The following is a 7,347-nucleotide window of genomic DNA, read 5'->3' as shown; positions in this document are numbered from 1 at the left end:
ACGTGTTATTACAAGAAAGGACCAGGTGGGGCTCGCTTCCAAATTGTGCTAATCTCAGTAGATTTCTCTGCAACACTATATCTACACGTCTATCTACATGTCATAACGTCAACACTGTACCCTATTCACATGCAGTTCATTTAAAATGTGTTTATAAACAAGCATTTTAGCCATAACTTACACATTGTGCACTCGGACGGAGTTTGCTAACAAGAAAGGCATATATATTTTTTTTAAAGCAACATTCACATTTAGGGAAATAGTTTTCCACCGTCTGATAAATCATATCCTCCTATCTCTCACTCTTGGACACACTGATCAGATGGACTCAGCATTTGAATCATGAGGTGTGTGTGTGTGTGTGTGTGTGTGTGTGTGTGTGTGTGTGTGTGTGTGTGTGTGTGTGTGTGTGTGTGTGTGTGTGTGTGTGTGTGTGTGTGTGTGTGTGTGTGTGTGTGTGTGTGTGTGTGTGTGTGTGTGTGTGTGTGTGTGTGTGTGTGTGTGTGTGTGTGTGTGTGTGTGTGTGTGTGTGTGTGTGTGGACACACACACACACACACACACACACACACACACACACACACACACACACACACAAAGCAGCTCTATTCATGACTGGAGCACGCACATCAGAGGGCAGGAAAGGCCCGGCTCCATAAACAAAGAGGCCAAACAGATCACACTGGCATCTTCTCAGAGCATGAGCGTGCAACTATACAAAGCGTGGGGGTCATCATATCAGCAGCAGCTGCACACTTAGTGCATATATTTTGATAAAAACACACACACAATGGTCATAGAAGAAGTAATTCATAACTTAGTGAATAACATGAATGATGTTACTCTTTCCAACATGGATGCTTTGTGTCTGTAGTAGGCAAATTGAGTGAGAGTAGTGGTGGCATCCTCTACCTCTACTGCAAGCCAGCCACACATCATTTATGCAAAGGAAGTCTCTAAGATTAGCAGATCCAGGATCAGAGCTCCGTTTGACATGTCAGTGTACTGAGTTAAAGGGGACATATTCTGCTTGGGTTCATAATCATATTTAGTGTCTCTACTGGGACATGTCTCCATGCTTTAATGTTCAAAAAGCTCTTTATTTTTCTCATACTGCCTGTGCTGCAACACCTCTTTTCACCCTCTGTCTGAAACCAGAGCCCAGTCTGCTCTGATTGGTTAGCTAGCCGGCTCTGTTTGGATTTGTCAACCACTTATTTCCACTGCAGCGCGTAGCACAGTTTAAGCGTGCTGTGTCAAACCCGGCCCGTTTTTGGTTGCGTTTCCACTAGGCGTAGTTCCAGCTAACGGGTACTTTTTCACAGTTTTTCTGGCTCTCCAAAATCGAGGTTCTTTCCGGGCCAACAACCAGGCTGAATATGCTAAACTAGTGAGAGAATCGCTGGCAACTACAATAAAATGAACATATTTTACCGTGATTTAATTGTAACACGTTTCAAAATGATGCCGAAGTAACAACATACTGATATCGGTTAGTAAAAACCATGAATTAATGCTTTGACAAGTCTGCAGACAGACGGCAGGCGAAAAACCTTTTAAAATGCATGTTTTCTGAATGGAGATCGGCTAAGCTAACGCAGTATATGTTCCGACCGTCCACACTCACAACAACGGCCTACAAACATAAATAAACCAGCGACTGTATTTGCCATGACACAGGCAGTCTGTGGTTTGTACTTGTTTAACTTTTGTCTAGTTTCTGAACAGATATGAGGAGCTTTGAGCTTTGAGTGCTAAGAGCTAACGGCTGATGTTGGTTTTGTGTTTCGCATTGAAGATGACGTCGAGACTCCGCCTACACTGCGTTACTATAGTTACTACCGCAGTTCCTAAACTGTAATGGGAACGCAGCATAAAGTGAGCCTGGCCTACCAAGGCCTAACTATAACGTACTAAGCCGTGCGAGGCCCTGCAGTGGAAATGCGCCATTAGAGATGTCCTGCCCCTTAGCCTATCACGTACAATATGTTGGAGCGCTAGCCAATAGAAGTCTGAGTGTTACATAGTGATGTCAAAGTGGAAGTAATAAAGCAGTCCAATGGAGGCATTTCATGCAAAAAAACGGAATTCTTTTTAGCCTTTGCAGACCATTCACATGCACTAAAAACTATAACACACGACTACAGGAAGCTGAAAACACAAAAAATTGGAGAATGGAGACTGTAAACATGTCCCAGTAGAGACACAGAAGACAAATATGAACCTGAAAATGAACATGATGGGCCCCTTTAAAATAACTTTTTTTTTGCAGTTTGAGCACCACAAGTCAAGTGCCGTTTAGTTCCATTATATTAAGGAGAACATGTTACGGATGATATCTCCAACACACTTATGCCATAACAATCTAGATTGATAAATAGCACTACAGGCAAAAGGAAAATTAGCGTTTATGATTCTGCTTTCAACTGCCCCTTTAAGATTGACATGAAACCAAATCAGAAGTAATTGTTTTTCCACACAATTAAACAATATCCATAAATGTTTACCGCCACAACCATGGTGTTTAATTCAGTGAGTCTCTTTCGCCTCCCTTCATGTTGGCAGTTCTGCAAAGGGAAAGTAATCCGACCCTGAAATGTAATGTAATCACTGGTAATCTCTCACCGTCTCGTTCTCTGCTGCAATGTAGGTAAATCCAATCTGCACACAGAACATCTTCAAATAAATCACATTTCAGCTCCAGAATCGCGCAGTAATAAAATCACCAGACTTGTTCTGATGTATTTCTGCTTGTTGTTGTTATGCAACACCAAATTTGTATTTACAAAACTGGATTTTAATATGAGTACACAGTACAAATCTCTGGACTGCAAGAAATGTAAGCCTTGTCAAAAAAAGGTATTAAACTAGCAACAGCTTCCAGTCCACATAAACAGTCTTTGTATCGCTGATATCTTTACTGAACTTTTAGAAGCAGATGTTTTTTTGCTCATCTGGCAAAGCTGTTGTAACGCTGCCTTCAGGTCCAGTCAGAAATATGGAACCTCAAGAGGCATCTAAAGATTAAAATGTTAACGGGTGCAATATTTTAAGTGATCTTTACAAGCCTACTGTACACCTAAATGCAACAGGATTGAACCCTTAAGTATGAGGCACATTTTCAGGTTCATATTCGTATTTTTGGTTGGTACTTGTCTTTGCCTTTGTTGAAAAAGAGTTGATTTTAAATTTGGATTTGGAAACACATTTGCAGAATAAGTTCTGATGTAGCGAACTCCTCACATGGCTGATCTTTTTATTCTGCTTGTTTCGAACCCCTCCACTTCACTAGTGCTGTTCAGTCTGTTAGTAAGTTCTGCAGCAGCTGCTCTTACCAAGGATGTGTTGCATGCAGTGTGCAAACAAATTGTGACATACTACTTCATCACAACTCTTAACCTTGACCCCCTGCCTCATATATCTTCTGTGTAAAGGATCAGTCGGGTCAGAATAGCTAGAAAAGCATGCTGCCTTTCATGCTGCAAAATGCAACCAGATGCATTTAGACATCCTGGTATTCTTGGTATGCTGCATAGGACACACTGTATCAATCAATCAATCAATCAATGTTTATTTATATAGCCCAATATCACAAATGTTACATTTGTCTCAGTGGTTTTCACAGTGTGTACAGAATATCAGTATGACAATACGACACCCTCTGTCCTTAGACCCTCACATCGTACAAGGAAAAACTTCTGGAGAAAACCCACAGTTTAAAGGGAACATGGGAGAAACCTCAGGGAGAGCAACAGAGGAGGGATCCCTCTCCCAGGACGGACAGACGTGCAATAGATGCCGTGTGTAAATTGAAAAGATAATACATTTGCAACATAGGTAGTCCAAATGTTTGGAAATGCATGTGTGTATAATAGGAAGATGAATCCACGAGGATATCCATCCAGGACCTATGATCCAGGACCACAGCCACGACTCAAGATCCAGGGCTCGCGATGCAGGACACAGGACCGCAGGATCATTCATGACTCCGGATCCCGGCGTATATAGACACCAAAAAGAAATAAATTTGGGGAAGCTGGGTTAATCGGAACATGAGAGTACACAGGTATAGACAGAGAGAAGGAAGAAGTAAGATGTCCCCCGACAAACTAAGCCTATATCAGCAAAACTAGGGGCTGAATCTAATCAGCCCTAACTATAAGCTTTATCAAAAAGGAAGGTCTTAAGCGCACTCTTAAAAACGGATAGGGTGTCTGCCGCCCGAACACAAACTGGAAGCTGATTCCACAAATGTGGAGCTTGATAAGAAAAGGCTCTGGCTCCCATTGTACTTTTAGAGACTCTAGGAACGACCAACAACCCTGCATTCTTGGAACGCAATGCCCTAGTAGGACAGTAGGGTATAATGAGTTCTTTAAGGTAAGATGGCGCCTGCCCATTAAGGGCTTTGTAGGCGAGAAGAATAATTTTAAATTCTATCCTGTGTTCTATAGGGAGCCAGTGTAAGGCAGCCAGAACAGGAGTAATGTGGTCCCTTTTCCTAACTCTGGTTAGTACACGAGCTGCAGCATTTTGAATCAGTTGAAGCGACTTGACTGACTTCTTGGTACACCCTGATAATAAGGAGTTACAATAATCCAGCCTTGAAGTAACAAATGCATGGACTAGTTTCTCTGCATCGTTTTGAGGCAAGATATGCCTGATTTTTGCAATGTTACGTAGATGGAAGTAGGCGGTCCTTGAAATTGATTTATGTGGGCGTTAAAGGATAAATCCTGATCAAATATAACACCAAGATTCCTTACAGTCTCACTGGAGGCCAAATAAATGCCATCCATAGTTAGTATATCCTTAGATAATTTGTTTTGTAGATTCTTCGGGCCAAGTACAATAACTTCAGTTTTGGTCGTGTTTAACATCAAAAAGTTTAAGGTCATCCACGTTTTTAAGTCCTTAAGGCAGTCTTGAATTTTATTTAGATGATTAATTTCATCAGGCTTGATTGATAAATATAGTTGAGTATCATCCGCATACATAACAATGAAAGTTTACAGAATGATTCCTTATAATATTGCCTAACGGAAGCATATATAATGTGAACAAAATAGGTCCGAGCACTGAGCCCTGTGGCACTCCATGGCTAACTTTGGTTTGCGTGGAAGATTCATCGTTAACACGTACAAACTGAGAGCGTTCAGATAGATAGGACCTAAACCAGCCTAAAGCAGTTCCCTTTATGCCAACTAAGTGCTCTAGTCTTTGCAATAGGATATCATGGTCTGGTCATGGCCTGTATTGGGACTTACATACAGTATTCAAAACCATATGTGCAGTGCTTTTACAGATCTACTGTGTGTGTGTGTGTGTGTGTGTGTGTGTGTGTGTGTGTGTGTGTGTGTGTGTGTGTGTGTGTGTGTGTGTGTGTGTGTGTGTGTGTGTGTGTGTGTGTGTGTGTGTGTGTGTGTGTGTGTGTGTGTGTGTGTGTGTGTGTGTGTGTGTGTGTGTGTGTGTGTAGAAGTGCATACTGTATCGTCTCATTTTCAGCTATCTTTCCCAGCAGATGGGCGCCTCCATTATTGCAAATGTAAAATCATCACACACACACACACCATCTCTCATTCTCTTGATCTCCTGAATATGCATCTCTTAGAGACCCTGTTATGTGAGAGTGGAGCAGTGATTGTGATGACACCACATCTCATCTATTCACACACACACACACACACACACACACACACACACACACACACACACACACACACACACACACACACACACACACACACACACACAGAGTCTCACGCTGCTGGTCAAAGAGAAGAGAGGGAAGCTATCTTTGTTCACTCGGCTTCGAGGATGGTTGCCATGGAGACCAGGCCCTCAAATCTGTCGGCTGATGAAAAGCAGTCGGTCTGCTGCAGCACACACACATACACTGACACACACACACGCACACACACACACACACACACACAGACACACTGACACACTCCCATCACCTGCAGACAGCGCAGCAATGCAGCAGTGCGGCGTCAGACGACTCAAAGCTGGCCAATCAGCATCCTCTACTAACACAGACCTCTGAGCTGCAACCAATCAGAGTGCCTCATCCCGACGCTGCATTACAATGTCCACCAATCAGGAGACAGCAATCCAGATGTGTCTGGACAATATTGGCCTGATCATGAGCATTTTTTATAAAAGAAAAGACCAGGATTTTATTTTAGAAGATTAAATCTGATTCATTTGAATCTGATAATTACTTTCCTCATTCTTCTCATTTGTCTGCAGCTGTTGACATGTAGTTGTTGCATGACTCACACACACTTAATTCAATAAAGACGCATACAAAACAGACAATAAAGTGGAAACACCGGTCCAGGAAGTTAAGGATATGAAGAGAGGAAGAGGGAATAATGTGAATATGTACTGACTGACTGACCTATTTTTATTCTGTCAGTAATACAAAGTATATGATGATGGTGAGTGGGTCCACTTTGCCCCTGGTGAACCTGTCTTATATTTTCAATCAGATTTAAGCTGAGATGTTCCAGTTGATTCCACAGCAGGTGCTTTGGCTGGTTCAGGGTGGAGATACACGCAGAATAAAAATGAAAAACCTGACAGTCACCTCTCCTGTATTAACCTACTTCACTGATCATTGAAAGAATAAATGGATGCCATGTTTAGCAGCCTCGCGCTGACAGAGTTTGTGTCAGTGTGTGTGATGTTGGTTAAATTCAATAGGTTTTATCTGCAGGCTTTGGGAAGAACCTGAATACATCTAACGGTAATTTGATCACAAAAACAACCAGTAAAGTGACAGTGCAGTCAATATGCGTAAAATGAAAAAGAGTACGCTCACAAGCACACATAAGCAAAAAGTAAAACGACTGTACTGTGTCTGCTCTTCATGTAAACAGCATATGCAAACTTTACTTATCTGTAGCCTTTGATTCAGTCTGGGATGGGATCCTCAGTCCTGCTTATTGCTTTTATCCGCTTTGGTTTTCTTCTTTCTGAAAGTTAAGAAGGTAGACACTTCATTTGTTAAATATACTCTTTTCAGATTCAGATTTAACTTTATTGTAATTGCACACGGCACAAGAAAATGCACTTTGGGTCCAAACAGTGTAGATTAAGTGCATGAGGTTACAGTATATTCACATATTAGGTTATGGTATCAAAGTTGTGGCATTTGAGAGGAAAGATACAGATGTGTTTTTAAGATAAGATAGAATTGTATTGATCCCAATTTGGGAAATGTTTGTGTTGCAGCAGCATAAAAAGACATGGCATCGTACAATCAAAATGAAAAGACAAGAAATAAACAAGAAAATAGAAAATATACTTCAGTCAGACAACTCACGTGTTTCTTAATATGTTT

Source organism: Gymnodraco acuticeps, unplaced genomic scaffold (assembly GCF_902827175.1).
Source record: "Gymnodraco acuticeps unplaced genomic scaffold, fGymAcu1.1, whole genome shotgun sequence".
NCBI lineage: Eukaryota > Metazoa > Chordata > Actinopteri > Perciformes > Bathydraconidae > Gymnodraco > Gymnodraco acuticeps.
The sequence above is the reverse complement of the archived record's forward strand: the minus strand, read 5'-3'. Positions refer to the sequence as shown.